Here is a 27,097-nt window from a genome sequence, read left to right as displayed (position 1 = left end):
CCATACACGCCATACATACCCCTCTGAATTTCACTCTGTTTACGGCCTTTGGCCCACGAATATCTTACTACACTTCGCTGCTATTCACAAGTAGAAGACACTAACATGCGCGCCATGTTTGTGTCGCAGTTCAGGTTTCTCTCTCGCTAGAGCTGCACATGAAAACAAAACATCCTCTGAAGCGCGAACTTCAAATTACATCTTCATGAAATTTCAACATTCCAGCTGCAATACCGAGGGGAAGAAGATTATTGTGGTTTACTTTCCGATCCTCCCTCGTTTTTATCAAGCAGTGTATTTCGAAAGTCTATGGTAGCTCGCGGAATCGAGGAGTTTGGCGAAGCAGACCCCTGGGTGAAGCAGACAGGCAGGCTTTCCTGTATGGTGAATGTAGTGTTAAAAACTACTACTAGCACTTCTGGGTGTACAAGCCAATGGTATCTCTCGAGTGGATGCATTATGTCGATGGTATTACTGATTTCTGAGGTCGGAGGAGATTAATCCACCGGGATCATTAACGTGTTTCTTACGTGTCTTTGGCGGTATGAACGCTGTATGAAATCTTTGAGTCATAACTGAAGACCACTGTATGGAAGAGATGGACTTCATGAAGTGTAATCGAAGCCAAAAAAGGAAATTTTTCTATAGGAAGGTATTTTGGTAAGCTCTTGACTCTGAACCAATACCCTGTTTTTATTTACATGGAATTTACTTGTGTAAAAAAGAAAGGAACTATGCAGGGCAGTGTACTGACAGTCAACATTGTGCGGTTTACAATACAGTGACTGGACCTAGGCGTCTCGGTTAAAGCAGCTAGACTGCAACAGGCATTTATTACTGGCATTAGAGTAGTGACGAACTTAACCCTGCCTCTTGCATCCAAGCGTATCCGACGATCCATATCACGACAGTCTCTGAAGTTTACCACTGCTGAGAATTAACCATGGTGGTCCTTCACCAGTACTGACATGTACTTTATGCAAATTCATTGAGTTGTGAAGGAACTCCCATTGCGGTAAGCAGAACGATTTCCCAATCTTCAGGTTCATCTCTCAAGCCTCCCTGCTACATTCATATTAGACATCAAGACTATTTGATGCACGTAACTGAATACCTTTCAACAAACACTCCCATCGCTACAATGGATCATCTTTCTTCGGTAACGAACAAAAATAAAAATCGTGTTGGTTCATTCATGGCGAGGTATAAGAACGAATTGTGATGACGTAAACATTTAATTAACGGTATATCGATGCGCTTATCGCAGTGAAGTCATATCAGGCTATACCTCCTTTGAATAATGTACACTGTATTTACGATTCTTGCATAAATGTATCGATAAAAATTGTTAAGGATTTCTAATCATACCTCGCAACGAATGAAGCCTGGAACTGTTTGGCAAGAAGCACTCACGATACCGTGAAATAAGTTTGGACGTGTTACTCGTGGAGAATATCCGAAGGACAGCGGCGCGTTTAGTTATATGTTCGATTAGTGGGAGCGAGGGCGTTAAATACACTCCTGGAAATTGAAATAAGAACACCGTGAATTCATTGTCCCAGGAAGGGGAAACTTTATTGACACATTCCTGGGGTCAGATACATCACATGATCACACTGACAGAACCACAGGCACATAGACACAGGCAACAGAGCATGCACAATGTCGGCGCTAGTACAGTGTATATCCACCTTTCGCAGCAATGCAGGCTGCTATTCTCCCATGGAGACGATCGTAGAGATGCTGGATGTAGTCCTGTGGAACGGCTTGCCATGCCATTTCCACCTGGCGCCTCAGTTGGACCAGCATTCGTGCTGGACGTGCAGACCGCGTGAGACGACGCTTCATCCAGTCCCAAACATGCTCAATGGGGGACAGATCCGGAGATCTTGCTGGCCAGGGTAGTTGACTTACACCTTCTAGAGCACGTTGGGTGGCACGGGATACATGCGGACGTGCATTGTCCTGTTGGAACAGCAAGTTCCCTTGCCGGTCTAGGAATGGTAGAACGATGGGTTCGATGACGGTTTGGATGTACCGTGCACTATTCAGTGTCCCCTCGACGATCACCAGTGGTGTACGGCCAGTGTAGGAGATCGCTCCCCACACCATGATGCCGGGTGTTGGCCCTGTGTGGCTCGGTCGTATGCAGTCCTGATTGTGGCGCTCACCTGCACGGCGCCAAACACGCATACGACCATCATTGGCACCAAGGCAGAAGCGACTCTCATCGCTGAAGACGACACGTCTCCATTCGTCCCTCCATTCACGCCTGTCGCGACACCACTGGAGGCGGGCTGCACGATGTTGGGGCGTGAGCGGAAGACGGCCTAATGGTGTGCTTCATGGAGATGGTTGCGAATGGTCCTCGCCGATACCCCAGGAGCAACAGTGTCCCTAATTTGCTGGGAAGTGGCGGTGCGGTCCCCTACGGCACTGCGTAGGATCCTACGGTCTTGGCGTGCATCCGTGCGTCGCTGCGGTCCGGTCCCAGGTCGACGGGCACGTGCACCTTCCGCCGACCACTGGCGACAACATCGATGTACTGTGGAGACCTCACGCCCCACGTGTTGAGCAATTCGGCGGTACGTCCACCCGGCCTCCCGCATGCCCACTATACGCCCTCGCGCAAAGTCCGTCAACTGCACATACGGTTCACGTCCACGCTGTCGCGGCATGCTACCAGTGTTAAAGACTGCGATGGAGCTCCGTATGCCACGGCAAACTGGCTGACACTGATGGCGGCGGTGCACAAATGCTGCGCAGCTAGCGCCATTCGACGGCCAACACCGCGGTTCCTGGTGTGTCCGCTGTGCCGTGTGTGTGATCATTGCTTGTACAGCCCTCTCGCAGTGTCCGGAGCAAGTATGGTGGGTCTGACACACCGGTGTCAATGTGTTCCTTTTTTCCATTTCCAGGAGTGTAGATGCCCATCGAACTCTAGTTGTTGCGTAACGAGGAGAAGTAAAAGAGAACTATACGCTGGACTTAACTAGTGGAAAAAATTAAAATATTTTCCATTCATTTCGTAAGGTAAATGACGAACACGCTAACAACGAATGGTACATTCTTTAAACAAAATTAGAGGCACTCGGCCTTGTAATAACTCCGTAACAGTCGTTAAATAAATGTTAATAACTGGCGCAAATATGGACACGTCTGTGTGGAATGGGTACGACATAAACCCTAACTATACAAGATTCAGTCTCATCTTTCCTCTTTCTGACAACTGCACGGTGTAATTTCCGTGCCTCTTAGATAATTATTTCGCATTTCTGTCACGTTCACATGAATAGTCCAGGTACTGCTTTCCCCAGAACTCTAAGCTGAGTGGTTGCTCGAAAGCTCTTAGCACGAAACAGATTTTTTTTCTAAAAATTTCATTAATGGAATTTTTCACCACTTATCTTCCTGCTCCCATTACTCAGCAACAATTTGAAATCAATATTTTCCTACCTTATATATGAAATTAATATTTTAGCAGGCAATACAAAAACTACACGTAACTGGGCCGTTACAAAGTGGCTTGCAGAGTATGATAAGACAGGTTGTTCAGATTGTGGGCAATCACCGAGAACTTAGCAAGAAGGCCCTCAACAAAAAAAATCAATCTGCAGGGATACGAAATGGAGCAATCCAACGGTTCCGTCATAGGTAAGGCAAGTGGCATACCTCAGGTCACTGGCACAATACTGGGAAGATGCAGTCAGTCTAGAAAGGAGATTGTTTATAGAGCACAAAGAGTCTTATCCTACGCTAGAAGGCCTCCAGTCCAGATTGTACAGGTATACCACTTAGGCTTCTTTCGGAAGATGCCGATACAGTAGCTCAGTACTTGCGAATCATTCAACCGCTCGCTCGTCGAAAGCTCCGTACCTAAACAGCGAAAGTTGCACCAGTCACACCAGTACTCAAGAAAGGAAATAAGAGTAATTAACTGACTTCCAGGCCTATATCACTAACGTCGATTTACAGAAGGATTCTGGAACATATACTGCGTTCAAACATTATGTATTACCTCGAAGAAAATTTATTGACAAGCAGCTAACAACTATTCAGGAAAGATGGTTTTTGGAAAACACCACTACGTGTTTACTCTCGAAGTAACCATTGCCATTGGCAGCGTATCTCAGTGATTCCATATTTTTTGATTTACACAAGGTTTTTGACACTGTTCCTCAAAAGCGACATCTAATCAGATTGCGTACATACGGACTATCGTCTCAATTCTGCAACTGGGTTCGTAAATTACTTATCAGAAAGGTCACAGCTCGTAGTAACGGATGGGAAATCGTCGTGTGAAACGAAGCAATATCTGCTTTTCCCGATCAGATAAACGATTTGGGAGAGAACCTGAGCAGCCCTCAGACTGTTTGCAGATGACGCTACCATTTTAAATTCATCTGATGATAAAAACAACTGCAAAATGATTTACGCAAGATATTTGCATGGTGTGAAAAATGGCAATAGACTCTAAATGAAGTGTGAAGTCGTCCACATGAGTACTAACACGGAAAAAACACGCAAGTCTCAACGCTATGAATTCAACTAAATACAAAGGGATCACAATTACTAAACATAAATTGGAATGATCACAGAGATAATGTTGTTGAAAAAGACTAGGATTTATTGGCGGAACACTTAGAGAATGCAACAAGTCTACTAAAGAGACTGCCTACACTACGCTCGTCCGCCCTCTTCTTGAGTTCTGCTGTGCGGTGTGGGATCCTCAGCAGGGAGGACAGACGGAGGACATGGACCAAGTTCACACAAGGGCAGCTCATCTTAATTATCAGGAAACAGGGGGAGAGAGCGCCACAGATATGGTACGGGAATTGGGGCGGCGACCGTTAAAGCAAAGGCGGTTTTTGTTGCGGCAGGTTCTTTTCAAGAAGTTTGAATTACCAACTTTCTTCTTCGAATGCGAAAATGTTTGTCTCCCAACTACATAGGGAGATATAATCGTGATAAAATAAGAGCACGCGCGGAAAAGATTTAGATGTTCATTTTTACCGCGTGCTTTTCGCGGTAGAGAAATAGCTTTAAAGTGGTTCGATTGACCCTCTTAATTGCACAGTAATTATTAAGTTGTTGATGTAGAATATTACTGAGGTGTGTGCGATCCATACCAAACAGGACTAACGGGCGATACTGAATGTATACAAAGAAGAAAGGTGGGTTTGTTTTTTTCACAGCGGAGCGTCACGGAATTGTTAGAAAGCCCAAACAGTCCAACTCTTTAAGATAGACACGAAGTGCCCCGCGAAAGCCTACATCTACATAAATACTCCGCAATCCACCATACGGTGCGTGGCGGAGGCTACCTAGTACCACAACCAGCATCTTCTCTCCCTGTTCCACTCCCAAACAGAACGAGGGAAAAATGACTGCCTATATGCCTCTGTACGAGCCCTAATCTCTCTTATCTTTGTGGTCTTTCCGCGAAATGTAAGTTGGCGGCTGTAAAACTGTACTGTCGTCAGCCTCAATTGCTGGTTCTCTAAATTTCCTCAGTAGCAATTCACGAAAAGAACGCCTCCTTTCCTCTAGGGACTCCCACCCGAATTCCTGAAGCCATTCCGTAACACTCGCGTGATGATCAAACCTACCAGTAACAAATCTAGCAGCCCACCTCTGAATTACTTCTATGTCTTCCCTCAATCCGACCTGATAGGGATCCCAACCGCTCGAGCAGTACTCAAGATTAGGTCGCAGCAGCGTTCTATAAACGGTCTCCTTTACAGGTGAACCACATCTTCCCAAAATTCTACCAATGAACCGAAGACGACCATCCGCCTTCCCCACAACTGCCATTACATGCTTGTCCCACTTCATATCGCTCTGCAGTGTTACACCTAAATACTTAATCGACGTGACTGTGTCAAGCGCTACACTACTAATGGAGTATTCAAACAATTACGGGATTCCTTTTCCTACTCATCTGCATTAATTTACATTTATCAATATTTAGAGTTAGCTGCCGTTCTTTACACCAATCACAAATCCTGTCCAAGTCATCCTGTATCCTCCTACAGTCACTCAACGACGACGCCTTCCCGTACACCATAGCATCATCAGCAAACAGCCACACATTGCTATCCACCCTATCCAAAAGATCATTTATGTAGATAGAAAACAACAGATGACCTACCACACTTCCCTGTGGCACTCCAGATGATACTCTCACCTCCGATGAACACTCACCATCGAGGACAACGTACTGGGTTACAAAGTTTCAAGAACCACTATCGATTGAAGAATCCAAGAGATATTCTTCAGTCCCCTACATGTAACACTCGCAGGGACCGTTACGGCAAATTTCGACTAACCGCAGCACGCAGACAGGCTGTAGTGCAGTCGTTGTAACTGCGCTCGATACGCAGTCGATTCCTTGACTTGCGCCATCGGGTGGTGGGGTTCCGGTCAGGAGTCCACTAAACACACGCGGCGGCTACACGGGTAGCGGGGGCTGTGTGGAAGGGACTGGGCGGTTTTTTAGGTTAGAGGGTCTCAGGAAACCACAGAAAGGGCGTCCGTCTAAGAGGGGGCAGGTAAAACACAGTAAGTTAGTTGTAGAAACGATCGGTATTTTAGTTCTAAATTGTCGTAGCTGTGTTGGGATAGAACCAGAGCTCCAAGCCCTAATAGAAAGCACTGTAGCTGAAATAGTTATAGGTACAGAAAGCTGGCTAAAGCCGGAAATAAGCTCAGCAGAAATTTTTCTAACGATCTAACTGTGTTCAGAAAGGATAGATTAAATACAATTGGTGGTGGAGTATTTATTGCTGTCAGAAGTAGTTTGCCTTATAGTGAAATTGAAGTAGATAGTTCCTGCGAAATTGTATGGGTAGAGATTATACTTGACAATCTGACTAAACTATTAATTGGGTCGTTTTACCGACCCCCGACTCAAAGAAAACTTGAGTCTAATTTCAAATAGGTACCTCACTCATACAATTATAATCGCTGGTGACTTTAATCTACCCTCGATATGTTGGAAACAAACGTTTAAAGCCGGTGGCAGGCATAAAACGTCATTCGTAATTTTACTGAATGCTTTCTCAGAAAATTTTGAACAATTAGTTCATGAGCCCACTCGTAAATGGTTGCGAAAGCATACTTGACCTCTTAGCAATAAATAATCCTAGACAAATAGTGAGCATCGTGACGAATACATGGATTAGCGACCACAAGGCAGTAGATGCTAGGGTGAATACTGAACTCTTATAACCATCAAAAACAAACGCAAATTATATATATTTAAAAAAGCTGATAAGAGTTCTCTTAACGCACTCCTTCCTATATGATCATGTAAGCGTAGAAAAGTTGTGGGATCATTTCAAAGAGATAGTATCGACATCAATTGAGAGATATATGCCACATAAATTATTAAGTGATGGTACTGATCCCCTATGGTACACAAAACGGGTCAGATAGCTGTTGCAGAAGCAGCGAAAAAAGCATGCCAAATTTAAAAGAACGCAAAATCCCCAAGACTAGCAATGTGTTGCAGACGTTCGAAACAGAGATTCTTTCAATAATTTCCACAACGAAACTGTCTCGAAATCCGGCAGAAAACCCAAAGAGATTCTTGTCATACATAAAGCACACCAGTGGCAAGACGCAATCAATACCTTCACTGCGCGATAACAACGGTGAAGTCACTGATAGCGCCACTAAAGCAGAGTTATTAAATTTGGTTTTTCGAAACTCCTTCACCAAAGACGACGAAATAAATATTGCTGAATTCCAATCAAGAACTGCCAAGATCAGAAACATAGAAGTAGATATCCTCGGTGTCGCAAAGCAGCTTAAATCACTTAATAAAAGCAAGGCGTCCGGTCCAGACTGTATACCAGTCAGTTTCCTCTCAGAGTATGCTGATACAATAGCTCCACATTTCGAAATTGTATACAACCGCACGCTCACAGAAAGATCCGTACCTAAGGACTGGAAAATTGCTCAAGTCTCACCAACACCCTAAAAGGCAAGTAGGGGTAATCCGTTTAATTACAGGCCCATATAACTAACGTCGATTTGCAGTAGGGTTTTGGAACATATAGTGTATTCGAACATCATGAAATACCTCGAAGAAAACAATTTATTGACACGTAGAACGGATTCAGAAAATATCGTTCTTGCGAAACGCAGCTACCTCCTTATACTCATGAAGTAATGCGTGCTATCGACAGGGGATGTCAAATTGATTCCATATTTTTAGATTTCCAGAAGGCTTTGGACGCCGTTCCTCACAAGCGTCTTCTAACCAAACTGCGTGCCTGCGGAGTATCGCCTCAGTTGTGCGACTGGATTTGTGATTTCCTGTCAAATGTCACAGTTCATAGTAATAGACGGAAAGTCATCGAATAAAACAGAAGTAATATCCGGCGTTCCCCAAGGAAGTGTTACAGGCCTTCTATTGTTCCTGATGTATATTTACGACGTAGGAGATAATCTGAGTAGCCGTCTTAGATGATGCTGTCATTTACCGTCTTGTAAAGTCATCATCAGATGATCAAAACGACTTGCAAAATGATTTGGATAAGATATCTGTATGGTGAGAAAAGTAGAAATTGACCCTGAATAAAGTAAAGTGTGAAGTTATTCACATGAGCACTAAAAGAAATTCGGTACATTTCGATTACGCGATAAGTCACACAAATCTGAAGGCTGTAAATTCAACTAAATACTTAGGGATTACAATTACAAATAACCTAAATTGGAACGATCATATAGATAATACTGTGGGTAGAGTCAATCAAAGACTGTGATTCATTGGCAAAACACTTAGAAAGTGCAACAGGTCTACTAAAGAGACTGCTTACACCACGCTTGTTCGACCTATTCTGGAGTATTGCTGTGCGGTGTTGGACCCTCATCAGATGGGACTGACGAATGACATCAAAAAATCTTCTCATGAAATATCGATCACCAGTTTTCTCCTCCGATTGCGAAAACATTCTGTTGCGTGTTACAAAAGTGCGAATGTGTTCGCGTGGCAACATTTTTGGGAAAATTTTTGAAGGTGCTGATTGAGGTAGAATGAGGCATTGGGACCCCACTTTCCAGTCAGTCTTTTAAATAAACAGGAACTGATTCGCATTTTTGTGCTCCGACGGGAACATGTTTCCTTGGTTGTTCTATGCTTTAATTTGCTGTAGCTGTGCTGTTGTAAGTTTAATACGGTAAAGTTACTTCACTTTATAAGTCACCATTACTACAGAGAAATGATCATCTCGATAAAATAAAAGAAATGAGGGCTCGCACAGAAAAATTTAAGTGCTCGTTTTCCCACGCGCCGTTCGAGAGAGGAGCGGTAGAGACAGCTTAAAGATGGTTCATTGATCCCTCTGTCAGGCGCTATTATGAATAGCAGAGTAATCACGTAGATGTAGAAACATCATTGTGTGGTTGAAAGGGAAAAGTCTGAATTACCGTCGGGGACAACAAAGAGAATACAACACAAAATGACAAAAATTGTCAGAAATGATACATGTATTACAAAAGAATCACATCACCCACTTATTTCTCTTCGCTGGCTTCGACACATTCGTCTATGGACTGACATTGATTACAATCTTAGCTGTTGGTAATCTTCACGTATTAGATTGCTTCTTAAGACTTATGTGCTTGCGTACTGAGCTTAATTTGGACAGTATTTCGAAACTAATTTATTGCTTACTAAAGCCCTGAATACCTTGGTCGTCTGTTTACTGTGTGCTTGTGTCTTCCTAAAACGTGATAAAGTTTTTCGAAAAGCCTGGATTGTCATAAATCTTAGCGTACCATTCAGAAGAAGTATACATCAACGCCCCTGTATATGAAACAAAATTAAAGAAAATTAATTTTTTGACAAAGCGATAAATAAAATGATCGATCCCCACTCGCTAAATATAGGCGGTGGAAACCCACTGTAGCAGTGAAGATAGTAGCGTGAAAATTTTAGGACTTCGGACTTGCCAAACTGTTGTCATGTACACTATTTACAGTCTTTTGTTCTACTGCTGTTAAGTCAGCGGTAGTAAACCTTGGTCCCTACCGTTCATTAGTGGTCGTTCCAACTTTCATGGTGGACGGTAAACAGTAAAGGTTTTTTAAAACCTTTTTTTAGACTTTTACAAAGTATGCGGAAAGTTATTATTGTGCATGCGACATCTTACGTACCTAATGTGTTCTAAACCGCTGCGTACAAAAAACGTATTTTCTGGTGTTCATACATCGGGTTCTGTTGGTGGATAATCTTTGGGCTAGGAACAAATTGTATACCCAAAAAGGTATCATCTTAGTGTCACTATCTCACAGTACAGTGACAAAGAGTGAATATTTCACATCATCTCTTCCTCAGGCAAAAGGAGCAAATCGACTGGTTCTTTTAGCATTTGAAGTGGTCTACGGCGGACTTTGTGGGACTTATGGAGGAACCATTAGTTCATTGGTAATTCCTCGGAAAACTCTACACAGGATTTTTTTTATTATATTTTCGTCGTCACCAGCCGACCAAAACCCAGTCGAGGATTCCAAGACACCTATGCTCAACAAGTGGTTGAAATTTTTACGATGTATTTCTAAGATTCCGACCCCTAACAATCTTTAAAATTTTCTAGATATCTTTATCCGGTTCCGAGATACAAGGTTCAATGTTTCCCTACTTGCACATGTAAAATACGCAATAAGATTTGGTGTGAGGCGATAGCGTACTCTATAAAGTGACGCAGCACGGAGAAATATACTGTAAAAAGTCTCAGTTATCTGGAAAGCCGGGGTACTGACGCAGACGCAAAATTCTTTGCACGTAAAATCTGTAAGTGTAAAATTAGTTATACGTTATCTTAATTTCAAATAAGTAAACTATAGAAATTCTTCCAATCCATATGTGGCATACAGCAAACCGGTGCTCAACAGTATTGGTTAAAAACAGTCTTGGTTGAAATTTGCAAATGGTTCAAATGGCTCTGAGCACTATGGGACTCAACATCTTAGGTCATAAGTCCCCTAGAACTCAGAACTACTTAAACCTAACTAACCTAAGGACATCACACACACCCATGCCCGAGGCAGGATTCGAACCTGCGACCGTAGCAGTCCCGCGGTTCCGGACTGCAGCGCCAGAACCGCTAGACCACCGCGGCCGGCCCTGAAATTTGCAGCCAAGACTTTTTGACCAGTAAGTAAACTATCTAAATTTTACTGTCCGCCTTCTTACCCGAGTAGTCAGCGCGTCTGACTGCTATGCAACGGGCCCGAGGTTGATTCTCGGTAGGATTTCAGGGAATGAATATTTTGTTATCGACACCCCAAGTCACCCAAGAAAAGAACTGCAACTCTGTGGCCGAATTGCCACTCAGTCGTTCTAAAATTTACTGACAAATGCATTTCTTTGCATATGAGTGATATATCCTGCTGCAGCATGGAAAGGAAGGGAACCAAAGGAAAAATAATCCTATCAGAACACAAAAAAGGCGAATATGCTCCTGTTTATTACAAGACTGACTGAAAATTGGGGTACCAGCTGCCTCACTCTACCTTCCTCTGAATCTTTAAAATTTTTACCGAAAATTCTGTCATGCGAACGCTGCCCTCCTTATGCCGAGAGAGAAGTGACTGTGACAAAGAGACTGAAAAATAATAAGTACTCGAAGGTATTAGAGGTTGTGTTATAGGAAGAGCGAAGGGGACATCGGCAGTGTGCAAGGAAGAGAGAGACGTAGTGGCAGTGGAACATGACAATGACAGAGCATTTCTAGGAGAAGAGTTAAGGAGAGAGAGAGAGAGAGAGAGAGAGAGAGAGAGAGAGAGAGAGAGAGAGAGAAACAGTGGGAAGGATTGAATGACGCAGAAGCAGTAAGAGAGCGGACAGTAACAGGAGAAACAGGAGACAGTAGTAGGACAGAACGAAAAAGACTGTGGTTCAGACAGGCGACAGCCACTGTTTAGGGACGCACTAAGAGAAAACGAGTTGGGATGAATGAGTGACAAAGGGCACCAGAGTGGGTGGGTATGAGCGACATTTGAGAGGTTGACGTGAGTTGCATGTTACAAAAGTGCGAAGTGTTCGCGTGCCAAAATTTTTGGCAAAATTTTTGAAGGTGCTGACTGAGGTAAAATGAGGCACTCGTACCCCACTTTTCAGTCAGTCTTTTAAATAAACAGGAACAGATTCGCATTTTTGTGCTCCGATAGGAACCAGTTTCCTTGGTTGTTCTATGCTTTAATTTGCTGTAACTCTGCTTTTATAAGTTTAATAAAGTATAGTTATTTCACTTTATAAGTCACCATTACTGCGGAACTGTTGGTGGTTAGAAAATTCTAACAGAGATACAAAAGCGAGCGGTACGTAAAAAACTTTACCACTCTTGTAGTAAATAAATCGTAGCAAGGAAGACAAAATGGTTGGCTGTATCTTCAAGGACTTCCTTAGCCAGCCGTCCTCATTGCAGTCCGCTACCAATTAAAGACATTGACATAAATAATACACACGTTTCAAACGCAAATAACTGTACACATGAGCTCCATCTGACGGTAACACCCACGCCGACTCCAATTCTGGCACACTTGTGACGCATGCTGTGACGTGGAAGCAGCCTCCAACATTACCGAGGACAGCCACGTTCCAGCTCAACTCTGAAAGTATTCCCTAAAGGGGTACCAACAGAGCACTGTAGTACCGTTACGGTATGTGCGAACCGAATTCCACGCTACCGAAAACACCACTTGCAAAGGTTGAAAATCCGCTTCCGTCTAAGTTCATCACGAACCCATAACCATCTACATCAACGTCTAACCCATAACCATCTACATCAACGTCTAACCCATAACCATCTACATCAACGTCTATATCTTCGTTTACATCTACGCTCATGCCACCTTATCGTATGGGGCGAAGGATGCTTGGTTTACCGCTCTCACTTCCGCCCTTTCCTGCTCCAGTCGTGAAGCTTCTGCTGGAAGACAGATTACTTATGGGCCTCCGTGTCAGTCCGAATCTCTCTAGCCTCGTCTTCATGGTCGCTTCGCTAGATATACGTAGGAGCAACGATTGTGGTTGTTGACTGTTCTTGTATCTTAACTTCTGTGAATTTTAAAAGTGAACCAGACCTTGATGCTGGCTAAAGCAGGAGACAAGTTTAGCCGAAATTTTTGCGAAGAATCTAACGGTGTTCCGAAACGATAGGCTAAACACAGTTGGCGGTGGCGTGTTCGTTATTGTTAGAAGTAGTTTATCTTGTCGCGAAATTGAAGTACCTACATAATTTGTCATTTACTATGGGCGAAGGTCGTTCTTGGCAACCGGAATAAAATAATTCCATCCTTTTACCGACCTCCCAATTCAGATGATAGAATTGCTGGGAGGTTCAAAGAAAACTTGAGTAATTTCAAACACATAACCGACTCACACAACTATAGTTGGTTGTGACTAATTTACCCTCTGTGTGTTGACGAACACACATGTTTAAATCCGGAGGTATTATGCATAAAACATCATCCAAAATTGAGCTAAATGCAGTCTCTGAAAATTTTAAAACAGCTAGTTGATGAGCCCACACGAATAGTAAACGGTTGTGAAAACACACTTTACCTCTTAGCAACAAATAATCGTGGGCTAATGACAAGCATCAAAACGGATACAGGCATTAGCGAACACAGGGTTGTCTAAGCGAGATTGGATATTCTAACCCCCAAATTCTCCAAAAATAAACGAAAAACATACCTGTTCAAAAAGCAGATAAAAATTCACTTGACGCCTTCCTGAGAGACAAACTCCACTCTTTCTAAATTAACAATGTAAGTGCAGACCAGATGTGGCGTGAATTCAAAGAAATAGTATCGGCAGTCACAGATTTATACTAAATAAAAAAAATAAACGAACGACGGAGCTGTGCTATAACAACAGACCAACTATCGACGACAGTGCTGCCAAAGCAGAGTTACTAAACACAGCCTTCCGAAATGCCTTCACAAAAGAAGATGAAGTAAATATTCCAGAATTACAATCAATAACAGCTGCCAACATGAGTAACGTAAAAGTAGATAACCTCTGAGTAGTGAAGCAACTTAAATCACGTAACAAAAGTAAGTCTTCTGGTGCAGACTTTATACCAGTTAGGTTCCTTTAGGAGTATGCTGAGACAATAGTTCCATACTTAACTGTATACAACCGTTCGCTCGACGGAAGATCCGTATCCAAAGATTGGAAAGTTGCACAGGTCACACTAATATTTGAGATGGTCTGAGTTACGTGACTGGACTCGTGGTCTCCTGTCACAGATATGACAGCTCGTAGTAACTGACGGAAAGTCATCGAGTAAAACGGCAGTGATTTCGGACGTTCCCCAAGGTAGTGTCATAGGCCCTTTGCTGTTCCTTATCTATATAAACGATTTAGGAGACCACGCGTACACCCGTCTTCGATTGTTTGCAGAAGAAGGTGTCGTTAATCGACTAGTGAAGTCATCTGAAGATCAAAACTAACAGCAAAACGATTTAGAAAAGATGTCTGTATGGTGCAAAAATTGGCAATTGACCCTAAATAACGGAAAGGGTGAGGTCATCCACATGAGCGCTAAAAGGAATACGTTAAATTCGGTTACACCATAAATCAGAAAAATCTAAGGGTCGTAAATTCACCTAAATACTCAAGAATAACAATTACGAACAACTTAAATTGGAAGAAACAAAAAATTTTGTGGGGAAGGCTAACCAAAGCTTGCATTTTACTGGAAGGGCACTTAGAAAATGTAACAGACCTACTAAAGAGACTGCCTACACTACGCTTGTCCGTCCTCTTTTAGAATACTGCTGCGCGGTGTGGGATCCTTACCAGGTAGGACAGACTGAGTCTATCGGGAAGTTCAAAGAAGGGCAACATGTTTTGTCTTATCGCGAAATAGGGGAGAGTGTGTCACTAAAATGATACAGGATTTGGGGTGGACATCAATGAAACAAAGGCGTTTTTCGTTGCGGCGCAATCTTCTCATGAAATTTCAATCACCAATTTTCTCCTCCGAATACGAAAATAATTTTTTGACGGTGACCTACACAGGAAGAAACGACCATAATAACAAAATAAGGGAGATCAGAGATCGCACAGAAAGATATAGGTATTAGTTTTTTCCGCGCGCTGCACGGGATTGGAGTAATAGATAATTGTGAAGGTGGTCCGATGAACCCTCCGCCAGGCACTTAAAATGTGATTTGCAGACTATGCATGTAGATGTAGATGCAGATGCTGAATGCCTCTCTTGCAGCGTCTGTTCACCGAATCTGATACGGGTCCCACACTGCTTGGTCGAACGAGGGTTTCCTAAGAGTCACCTTGGAGGGTGGACTACATTTCCTGAGCATTCTTCCAGTAGATCTCAGTCTGACACACACTAAGTGGACATGACTGCTTCCAGTCATTGTTCTTCAGTCACTCTTTCTGACTATTTACGTGCAATACGTTACATTTGTTTGTTTTGAAGGTCAACGGTCAATCCCTGTACCAAGCTGTGATACACTGCAGGTCTTTCTGTATTTTGTTACGATTTTCTAGCGTTGCGATTTCTCTGTACAGAACAGCATCGTCCGACGTTATCCACTAGCTTATTATATACGTGGTGTTTGTTGTAACTTGGGACCACTAAATACCTTGGTCGGATGAATGGTTTGGGGGGAAATGGGGGGGGGGGGGGGACCAAACAGCGATGTGTTCGGTCCCATCGGTTTAGGGAAGGATGGGGAAAGAAGTCGGCCGTGTCCTTCCAAGGGAACCATCCCATCATCTGCCAGAAGCGATTTAGGAAATCAAGGAAAACCTAAATCAGGATGGCCAGACGTGGGTTTGACCGTCTCTCGGTTGAATACCTTGGTAACTACTCACCGTACGAAAAAAATGTTCTAGGTGAAAAGTTAATATTAGTACAGAGGACAACTGCCCACCTAACCACCCCTCCGGCGTCGGAGGGATGGAATTCGTGTTTTCAAAGGGGAATCCTCATTTTTATCGCATATTCGTATTGTATCCTAAAAATAAGTACGGTTTACTCAACCCATTGTTTCCCATTCGCGGTGGATGGTGCTGTATTCGATAAATATCAAGTGTGGATGTTTTTGCAATTAAGATCCGACGCATTTTATTCTACGTTTCATTTACGGCGTAAAAATGAACTTGTGTTCTAACTGTTGATACTGACGTTTAAAAGTTACTTGAGTGTTGCAAATGCGTCTGTAAAGTACAAATAAAATTAACGAAGTTTTCTACTGACTACGGAGTTGGTTGTCGTGAGTCGTAAAACTATCGAAATGCTCGATTTCGTTGGCCGCTCTCTGACCCCGCCACGAGAGTGCCTGATTTCGGTGTGTGTTTCAATCCAACCGCCATAAACTCTCGCGCCGGCTACTATGCAGCTACCGGCGGAATACAGGAACCACAGCCACTGCAACAAGATAAAATGTCCATGAAGTGACAGTGACAGTGACAGACACACGTGTCACGGATACTCAGCGAAATGAGGCACCCCAATGGCGAGAACAAGGGGACTCGCCAATATCAGACGTCCCTAAGGGAACACAGCTGTAACATCCAAGTCTTCGTTCCTCGATCACGCTAAACGTAGTTTCTAACCACGCATTGAAACGGGTTAACCGCATGGTAGTGTACTATCAAATTTTCAACACTAAAATACATTTCTAATAGAGATGTCAACCGTCAGAACAAAGGTTTTTCATTTACATCGTAAATGAAACATAGAATCAAATGAGTCGGTTGTTAACTGCAAAAACAGGCACTCTTGATATTTGTCTATTACAACGCCATCTACCACGACGGAAAATCAACAGTCTGCGTAAACCGTACATATTTTTTGGCGTAGAACCGGAAATTGCAACAAAAATCGGGGGGGGGGGGGGGGGGGCGAAGGGGGGAGGTTCCGATTTGAAAAGACGCACGCAGGAGCGATGGTTAGAAGGTGGCCTGTTGTAGCACAGACAAATGTTGAATTTTTCGTTCGATGAGTCGTTTTCGAAATGTTTAGATGTCTCAAGTTGAAACAAACACCCCGTATATTGTGAAAAGTAATGGTCCTGTAACACTCCCTTGGGGTACGCTCGAAGTTACTTTTACGTCTGAAGATGGTAGGAAGTAAATGTTTTGTGTCTACGATGAACTCTTCGGTATAATCACTTGTCTGACATTCGATAGAAGCTTTTGAAATGTGGTGCTGCAGAAGAATGAATGGTGGCGATTAGATGAGTAGATCGAATTACTGATGAGAACGTAATAAAGTGAAGAGAAAAAAAATTTACGGCGCAACTTGAACAGAAGAAGGAATCGGTTGACAAGACACATTCTCATGCTTGGAGGAATAGTCAATTGTTAACGGATGGGGACAGAGAGAGAGAGAGAGAGAGAGAGTGAGAGGGAGAGAGAGAGAGAGAGAGAGAGAGAGAGAGAGAGTGAGAGGAGGGGGGGGGGGGTCGGGAGAGATTGTAGAAGAAGACCTAGGCAAGAGTAGAGTAGGCAGGTGTTCAAACGAGTGTAGATCGCAGTAGGCATTCAGATACGAAGAGGTTTGAACATGATATACTTGTATCAAAAGCTGCATCAAACCAGTCCCTTGGCTGAAGACCACAACAGTAACAACATTAAAGCAGACTAAACATTACGATAAAGTAAAGTAAGGAGAGAATTTGTCATCACGAAAGTCATTGGAAGTTAGTAATTTCCGTATGAAGTTCAAGGCTAAATTTAGCAGATAAAACTTCGTCGAACGTGTAGGTTTCTTGGAGCTTAACAACGAGGGGAAAGTGGCTTTCACTGGGCCCAGAGGAGGAAGGGGAAGATGCAAGACCGTAAGGTACCTGGCGTGCTTCTGGAAGCCGTGGGTATTGACAGATTCCTCTGCGTAGGTCATTCGGTTTCATCTGCACACGCTATCAATGTTTTACTAACCAACCTACAATATGACATCCACAGTGCGGCAGCTGCAAAAATACAAGTATTCTAACGGAAGTGTTAAATTTCATACCATGAAACAACAGTCCGCTAATTATAAAATTTCGTGGGGATGTTCGCCACATTATGATTAATTCCATTCGAAGCTGTTGTCCGTCACAAACATCTTTTTGAAGAGTGACCTGAACGGGTACAGAGACTATTGCATTCATTGTGACATAGAAGCAAACAATCTCCTATTGTCACCTAAGGAATTTCTTGCCATATCTGAAACACACTGTATTAGTCCCTGAAGATTGCTGGATGCAGGATCATACTAAAGTATACATCTTTTTATCACATCCTAGACATGGTCTATGCCATGGACTACAAATCCGGGTACTGGATAATGCAGTCAGTGATCTGCACTTTCCTCCAGGCACTTGTGGAGTGAGCTACTGGGTAGGAGTCCTGCGTTATCTTCCTGGAATAAGTCATTTGATTCGTTGGCCATTAATAGTATGTATGACAACAGCATTTAATATTCCTGCCACATACTGGCGAGCATTCAACTCCAACAATTATCAAGTAAGTCCTTTATATCCAACAGCTCCCTCACCATGTTTCTACCTGTACGTTTGTACTCTGCGAACAACTGAAATGCGTGGCACAGGATATGTTCCACTGTGCCAGTTATTAGGTTTTATCCCGATCCATTCACGTACGGAGCGCGGGAAGAATGACTTTAAATTACTGTGCGTGCTGTAATTAATCTAACCTTTTTCTCACTATCCGTACGGGAGCGCTATGTAGGGGTTTGTAAGACACACTTACAGTCGTCATTTAAACTTGGTCCTTGACACTGTCAGCAGACTTTCTCGCTACATTTTCTGTCTTCGAGTCTGGCAGTTCAATTCTTTCAACACCTTCATGGCATTCTCCGCGGGTCAAAGAAGCATGTGCGCATTCCTGCTGCTCTTCTTTATATACGTGCAATATCGCCAGGAAGTCCTGTTTGGGACGCGTCCCTCCACTTGAGCAATATTCTAGGACAGATCATGTGAGTATTTTGCAAGTAATCTCATCTGTACACAGACTGCATTTGCGCAGTGTTCTACCCATAAAGCGAAGTCTGCCACCTGCTTTATCTATCTGATCGTTTCATTTATGTCCTTACCGAGTGCTACGTCCAGGTTTTTGTATCAGTTTACCGATTCCAGCTGTGACTCACCGATATTATATTCGCAGGATACCATTTTTTCGCTTTGTGCAGTATACAATTTTACATTTCTAAACATTTAAAGCAAGCTGCCAGCCTTTGCAACGCTTTGAAATCTTATCAAGGTCCGACTAAATATTTGTGCAGCTTGATCAAACTGTACTTCGATGCAGATATCTGCATCATCTGCGAAAAGTCTGAGGTTACCATTAATATTGTCATAGATCATCAATATGTAACATGAACAGCAAGGTACGCCCGAAATTACTGTTGCATCTCTCTATTACTCTGCATCCAAAATAACATGCTGTGCCCCTCCAACCAAGAAGCCAATTCATTCAGAAATGTCGCCTGACACCCCCATACCAATGTACAGGGTTATTACAAATGATTGAAGCGATTTCACAGCTCTACAATAACATTATTTGAGATATTTTCACAATGCTTTGCACACACATACAAAAACTCAAAGTTTTTTTAGGCATTCACAAATGTTCGATATGTGCCCCTTTAGTGATTCGGCAGACATCAAGCCGATAATCAAGTTCCTCCCACACTCGGCGCAGCATGTCCCCATCAATGAGTTCGAAAGCATCGTTGATGCGAGCTTGCAGTTCTGGCACGTTTCTTGGTAGAGGAGGTTTAAACACTGAATCTTTCACATAACCCCACAGAAAGAAATCGCATGGGGTTAAGTCGGGAGAGCGTGGAGGCCATGACATGAATTGCTGATCATGATCTCCATCACGACCGATCCATCTGTTTTCCAATCTCCTGTTTAAGAAATGCCGAACATCATGATGGAAGTGCAGTGGAGCAACATCCTGTTGAAAGATGAAGTCGGCGCTGTCGGTCTCCAGTTGTGGCATGAGCCAATTTTCCAGCATGTCCAGATACACACATGAAACTTGCCTCGCTCACTGCAGGCCGACCCGTTGATTTCCCCTTACAGAGGCATCCAGAAGCTTTAAACTGCGCATACCATCGCCGAATGGAGTTAGCAGTTGGTGGATCTTTGTTGAACTTCGTCCTGAAGTGTCGTTGCACTGTTATGACTGATGTGAGTGCATTTATTTCAAGCACGACATACGCTTTCTCGGCTGCTGTCACCATTTTGTCTCACTGCGCTCTCGAGCGCTCTGGTGGCAGAAACCTGAAGTGCGGCTTCAGCCGAACAAAACTTTATGAGTTTTTCTACGTATCTGTAGTGTGTCGTGACCATATGTCAATGAATGGAGCTACAGTGAATTTATGAAATCGCTTCGATCATTTGTAATAGCCCTGTACTTTTGATAAGCGTAGATGTGGTACAGAGTCAAATGGTTAACGGAAATTGAGGAAGACAGCATCTACCTGACTGCGTTGATCGACGACTTTCAGGCTGCCGTATGATAATAGTGCGAGTTGGGTTTCACATGATCTGTGTTTTCGAAATCTACGCTCTTTGGCAAGAAGGATATCGTTCTGTCCGATATACCTCATTATGTCTGAACTCAGAATACGTTCTAAGATAAAACGACAGATGGGTATCAAGGATACTGTACGGTAGTTTTGTGGATCGCTTCTGCTGTCCTTTCAGACAGTGGGTGGTCCACAAGTCAGCGTTATGCGGCTCGAGAATCGTTGCTTCCTGTGACTTTTCTCCATTTCGTCTTCTGGTACGTTGGTGTATCTGACCACCAGAAACAGAAGCAACACTTATCGATGAATTCCATAGAATACTTCTCGATGTAATTGACTGGATTTTAGAAAAGCTGAGAAGTCGCAAACAGGTACTAGTTGTTTTTTGCTGCGTTTATTCCAAATGACACGTATCGTGCTCTGCAAATCATAAGATTGGTTGTTTGAGGTTTAAGGGACCAAACAGCAAGGTCATCAGTCTCTTGTTTCAAATAGGCTCCATTCCGCTAATGGGACATCGCAGTAAAGTCAGAAAAATAAAACGGAAAAAGGTAAAAACGTAAAAGGGCAGACATGTCATTGGTAAAAAACAAAATGAGGGAAGTCGGCAAGAGAACGAACCCAACACTATGCTGAAGCAGCATAGACAAGACCACCTGTGACATAAAACGGACAACTGCTAGAATGTAGAAAGGACGTATGGGAATAGAAAGACTAACCAAGCCTTAAAAAAATGGGGGTAAAAACAGAGTAGAAGGGGAAGAAAAGAGGATTTCTGTCAGGGAGGGGAATCGGGAATCTCCGAACACTGCTTACAGTGGGAGAGACCCAAACACTCACCGCTCTGCCCCAACACCAGAGAGAGATTAAAAACCTTAAAACTGAGAATAAAAACCACTTTCCCGGAGGAAACCGAGAACCAGAGAGACCATCCGGGAATCGTCAGCCAACATCAAAGGTAAAGTGTGGCGGAGCCTGTACTTAGCACGCAGAGCCAAAAGAAGGGGGCATTCAACCAAAATGTTGGCTACTGACTGGAAGGCTCCACAACCACATAGTGGGGGTGGCTCATCACGCAAAAGAAAACCATGGGTCAGCCTGGTATGGCCAATGCGGAGACGACACAGTGTGGTCGAGTCCTTTTGGGAGAGGCGAAAGGAAGAACGCCACGGGCCTGGTGTCACCTTAATTGCACGAAGTTTATTAGACAGGGGAGTAGCCTCCCAAGAAGTGGCCCATGACTGTGCGAAGTGGGATTTGATGTGAAGCCGTAAATCCGCTGCAGGAGGGGTTACAGAAAACGGGGGGTAAGTGACTGCTCCCCCAGCCAAACGATCAGCGAGCTCATTACCCGGGATACCCACATGGCCAGGGACCCAAAGGAAGTCAATGGAACAAGCAGAATGGTGAATATCAGCGAGATGGTCATGGATGGCAGAGACCAAGGGATGGCGTGAAAAACACCGGTCAATAACAAGAAGGCCACTCATCGAGTCTGTACATAACAAAACGCGGTTGTGTTGGGACTGTTTAATAAAGGTAAGGGCCTGGGAAATTGCCATCAATTCCGCAGTAAACACCCCACATGTAGGTGGCAGCAGATGATTTTCCGTTCCGACAGAGGACGTGAAGGCATACCCCACATGATCAGCAGATTTAGAGCCATCAGTGTAGAAAACAACAGCATCCCGAAACTCCCATAAAATTTGGCGGAAAAAGGAACGGAACACCACCGGGGGGATGGAATCTTTCGGACCTCGCCGGAGATCCATCCGAATTCGAGGCCGAGGAACTAACCAAGGAGGGGTAGAGGGGAGGGAGCGAGGAAGACAGGACAAAGAAGGAAGCTGAAAATCACGGCAAAGAGACGCAAGGCGCAGCCCAACTGGTAAACCCGCCCGAGGGCGGGAGTCGGGTGGGCGACGTCCATGGTCTGGGAACAGGATAGAATAGGAAGGTTGAGTGGGAGAGGAACGGATACTGAGTGCATAAGACACCAGAAGCTGGGACCGCCGAACAGAAAGGGGGGGGGGGTCCGAGCTTCAACCAGGAGACTATCAACAAGGCTAGCAGGGAAGGCACCGGTGGCCAAACGGATACCACGATGGTGGACTGGATCCAGTACGTGCAGTGTGGAAGGAGCAGCTGAACCATAAACTTGACAACCATAGTTCAAGCGAGACAGAACTAGAGCACGATAAAGACGGAGGAGGAGGGAACGGCCCGCACCCCAAGAGGAGTGGGCAAGGAAGCGAAGGACATTGAGTTTATGGAAGCCGGCCTGAGTGGCCGAGCGGTTAAAGGCGCTACAGTCTGGAACCGCACGACCGCTACGGTCGCAGAATCGAATCCTGCCTCAGGCATGGATGTGTGTGATGTCCTTAGGTTAGTTAGGTTTAAGTAGTTCTGAGTTCTAGGGGACTTATGACCAAAGCAGTTGAGTCCCATAGTGCTCAGAGCCATTTGAACCATTTTTGTTTACGGAAACATCCTACCTTCAGGAGTCTGATATGAGGCAGCCGAGTGAGTTTGTTGTCGAAAAGAAGACCTAGGAAACGAAACTGTGGAACCACAGGCAATCTTTGTACAGCGAGATAGAGCTCTGGATCAGGGTGGACCGTAGTACGGCGACAGAAGTGGACCACCCGCGATTTTAAAGGAGAGAATTGAAACCTGTGTGAGAGGGTCCATGCAGAGGCACGCCGTATAGCCACCTGGAGCTGCCGTTCTGCAGATGCCATCGAGGAGGAACTAACCCAAATGCAGAAATCATCTACATACAGGGCAGGGGCGACCAAGGGACCGACAGAGGCCGCAAGTCCATCGATAGCAATGAGGAAAAGAAGGACACTCAAGACAGAACCCTGTGGGATGCCCGTCTCCTGGGTCCGTGGAGAACTAAAAGCAGTACCATCTCGAACTCTGAATGACCGATGGATCAGGAACTGGCGGATAAAAATCGGGAGTGGGCCCCGAAGACCCCACTGATGAAGGGCAAGTAAGATGTGATGGCGCCAGGCCGTGTCATTCGCTTTGCGAAGGTCAAAAAACACTGCAACCAAATGGCGGCGCTGGGAAAAAGCCTGCCGGACTGCGGATTCCAAGCGGAGTAAATGATCGATTGGAGACCGTCCCTCTCTAAAGCCACACTGGTAAGGGGACAATAGATCCCGAGATTCGAGGACCCAATTGAGCCGACAGGCTACCATCCGTTCAAGTAACTTACAAACAACATTGGTCAAACTAATTGGCCGATAGCTGTCAACAGACAGGGGGTTCTTACCAGGCTTGAGGACAGGAACCACAATGCTATCCCTCCACTGAGAAGGTAAGTCACCCTGGAGCCAGATACGGTTAAACACCCGAAGAAGATGTTGCTGTTGTGGAGCACTGAGATGTTGAAGCAGTTGGTTATGAATGGAATCTGGGCCAGGGGCCGTATCATGAGAAGAAGATAGAGCAGAAAGAAATTCCCATTCAGTAAAATGTTCGTTGTAAGATTCTGACTCACAAGGGGTGAAACATAAGGTGGAAGCTTCAGCCCGCTGTTTTTGATGAAGGAAAGCAGCTGGATAGGAGGCTGACGCTGATGCCACTGCAAAATGGGTCGCAAGATGTTCTGCAAGAACTGATGGGTCCGTACAAATGCCATCCGGGAGGTGAAGGCCTGGGAGGGTGGACTGCCGATGGCAACCTTGGAGAGAGCGAAGTGTAGCCCATACCCGTGACAGAGGGACAGTAGAACCAAGGGAAGAAACGAATCGTTCCCAACATATCCGCTTGCTCTGTTTGATTAAATAACGGGCTTTAGCGCGAAGGCGTTTAAAGGTAGTACGGCTGGCTACGGATGGGTGCCTCTTAAAGTGTTGCAAAGCTCGACGGCGATCACGGATGTCAATGCCAATGGCCGTACTCCACCACGGGACTTGCCGGCGACGAAATGGTCCAGATGAGCGCGGGACAGCAAGGCTAGCAGCGCGAACAATCGCGTCAGACATGTCACGTAGGACGTCATCAATACGACCCGACAAAGAGGGAGAAAACACGACCTGTGCAGTGTAAAGAGGCCAATCGGCGCGTTGGAAAGACCAGCGAGGCAACCTGTCCATCGGGGAGCGGGAAGGGAGCGTGATAATCAACGGGAAATGGTCACTATCACAAAGGTAGTCGTGTGGCGACCAGTGTAATGAAGGGAGGAGAGAGAGAGAGAGAGAGAGAGAGAGAGAGAGAGAGAGAGAGAGAGATCAATGGCAGAAAAGGTACCATGAGCGGCACTGAAATGACTAGGGGAGCCATCATTAAGAAGGCACAGGTCGTGGTCTGCAATAAATTGGTCTATGAGAAGACCTGGTCTAGATGGAAAGGCACTGCCCCACAAAGGATGATGAGCATTAAAATCCCCGAGGAGGAGGAAGGGACAAGGAAGTTGCTGAAGGACAGTTAAGGTAGCAGGTGTAAGAGTCCTGTCAGGAGGGAGATAAAGATTGCACACCGTGATTGCAGAGTCGAAGTGGACCCTAACAGCAACCGCTTCCAATGTAGTTTGAAGAGGAATCCACGTGCTAGCAATGTCTGTACGGACCAACGTACAAACGCCACCAGAAGCCCGCAGGGGTCCGACCCGATTTCGACAGAAAACACGGAAACCTCGGAGGGTCGGTGAGTGAGCATCAGTAAAATGAGATTCCTGGAGAACCACACAAGCTGCAGAGTAGGACGAAAGAAGGGATTTCAATTCTGGAAGGTGGCGATAGTATCCATTACAATTCCATTGGAGAACCACAGAACGATGGTTTAAATGGGGGCTGAACACTTTAAATCCAGTCATACCGCCGGGTCCCCATCCGTCACCGACAAGGAGGGGGCGACATCCATGAACGACAGGTCAGAATCCGGTTGTGAAGTCGGGGAAGGGACCTCCGGTGACACCAGAGGCTCTTTGTACCGGGACTTATGTTTCTTCTTCTTTTCAGGCCGAGATCGAGGAGGGCTGTGTGGCATGAAGGAGCCAGCTTCAGCAAGATCAGGAACAGAAAGAGACCGGGCGACCTGGGGGCCGACAGACCGCGCCTCGCGGTCGTCGCGCGGCAGCAGGTGCCGGGAAGCGGCATCCCGGGAGAGGCGCCCTTGACCGGCAGACGCTGAAGGAGTGGGACACTTCTCCGGCTGGGGAGGGGGAGCAGCGCCCAGAGGAGAAGGTGTGGGAGCCACAGGGGTGGGGGGGGGGGCGAGAGGGGTCCGGGACGGGGGTAAGCAAGGGGGAGGAAGGGGTGAAGATGTAACCAAGGCGTAACTAGATGTCACGGACACAGGGTGAAGTCGTGCATATTTCTTACGAGCCTCTGTGTAGGTTAAACGATCGAGGGACTTATTATACTCCTGTATCTTTTTTCCTTCTTATATACTGGGCAATCTGGTGAACGTGGAGAATGACTACCATGACAATTTACACAGGCAGGAGGGGGAACACAGGGACTCCCCTCATGGATTTTTTTTTTTGTTGTGGTTTTAGGGCGCAAAACTTCTATGGTCATTAGCGCCCAGCCCGTGACTTAAGACAGTAAAAAACCGAAATTGAAAACCAGCAGCAATGGGAACAAAGTCAGAAAATTGGAGAAACTAAAAGTAGAAGGAATGCTTAAAAATCCACTACAGAAAGGGGGTGGTTGTCCCCAAAAAAAGCTTCAAATGACTGACGTCATTTCACTGTCACTAATAAAATGGAGAACGCGGTCGGCTGAGCGCGTGTCATGTGCTAAAATCGACGATAGATCAGGCGATAGCTGTAGACGGGAGCGTAACGGATTAAAATAGGGGCATTCAATTAAAACGACACGGAGGGTGTTGAGGGATCGCAGACAGCGAGCCGAAAGATAGGAAACGTGGGAGGACCAGCATAGTTTTCTGTCAAACATAAGACCCAAGAATTTAGCGACGTCTGAAAACGGAAGGTTGACAGGACCTAGATGTAAGGAGGGCGGAAGAAACTCCTTACGTCGCCTAAAATTGACACAAACGGTCTTACTGGGTGAGAAACGGAAGCCAGTTTCGATGCTCCACGAGTGGAGGCGATCGAGACATCCTTGAATACGTCGTTCAAGAAGGCTGGTCCGTTGAGCGCTGTAGTAGATCGCAAAATCGTCCACAAACTACTTCTGCTCCACAAAGTTGTTGCCTCAATCACTGTTCCCTACAGACTCTTTGACATACTTCCCGCGCTTGCTCTAGGTAGGGCGCCAGTTCGCCCTTGCCACCTTTTCCACTCCCCAGAACCACTTTCGTTTTAAACAAAAGCGCATTGGCTTTTATACAACACCTATTTCTTATATTGTTGCTAAGCGTGGCCATTTCTTAAACTGTCAGATTTACATTAACATGAACAATGTGTAAACACAAATATTTTTAAATACGAAAAGTCATCAGAAAATTACTTAACATAATGAACAATTTACATAGTATTTTACATACACTACTCACATACAATGCAAAGAACTTCAGACTCCAGTATAGTACAATTTACTTTACATATACATGAAATATAGTGTCGATCTGCGAAAACTTTAAAG

At 44.8% G+C, this 27,097-nt stretch overlaps 1 protein-coding gene across 1 annotated transcript in view; it reads right to left on the bottom strand.

The window, feature by feature from the left end:
- The window catches only part of LOC126101011 (organic cation transporter protein), a 587,316-nt gene that overhangs the window by 496,525 nt on the left and 63,694 nt on the right, over positions 1-27,097 (bottom strand). The gene's annotated exons all lie outside the window — the stretch shown is intronic.

The sequence above is a fragment of the Schistocerca cancellata genome, chromosome 9 (genome assembly GCF_023864275.1).
Source record: "Schistocerca cancellata isolate TAMUIC-IGC-003103 chromosome 9, iqSchCanc2.1, whole genome shotgun sequence".
Classification (NCBI taxonomy): Eukaryota; Metazoa; Arthropoda; class Insecta; order Orthoptera; family Acrididae; genus Schistocerca; species Schistocerca cancellata.
The sequence above is the reverse complement of the archived record's forward strand: the minus strand, read 5'-3'. Positions and strand labels throughout refer to the sequence as shown.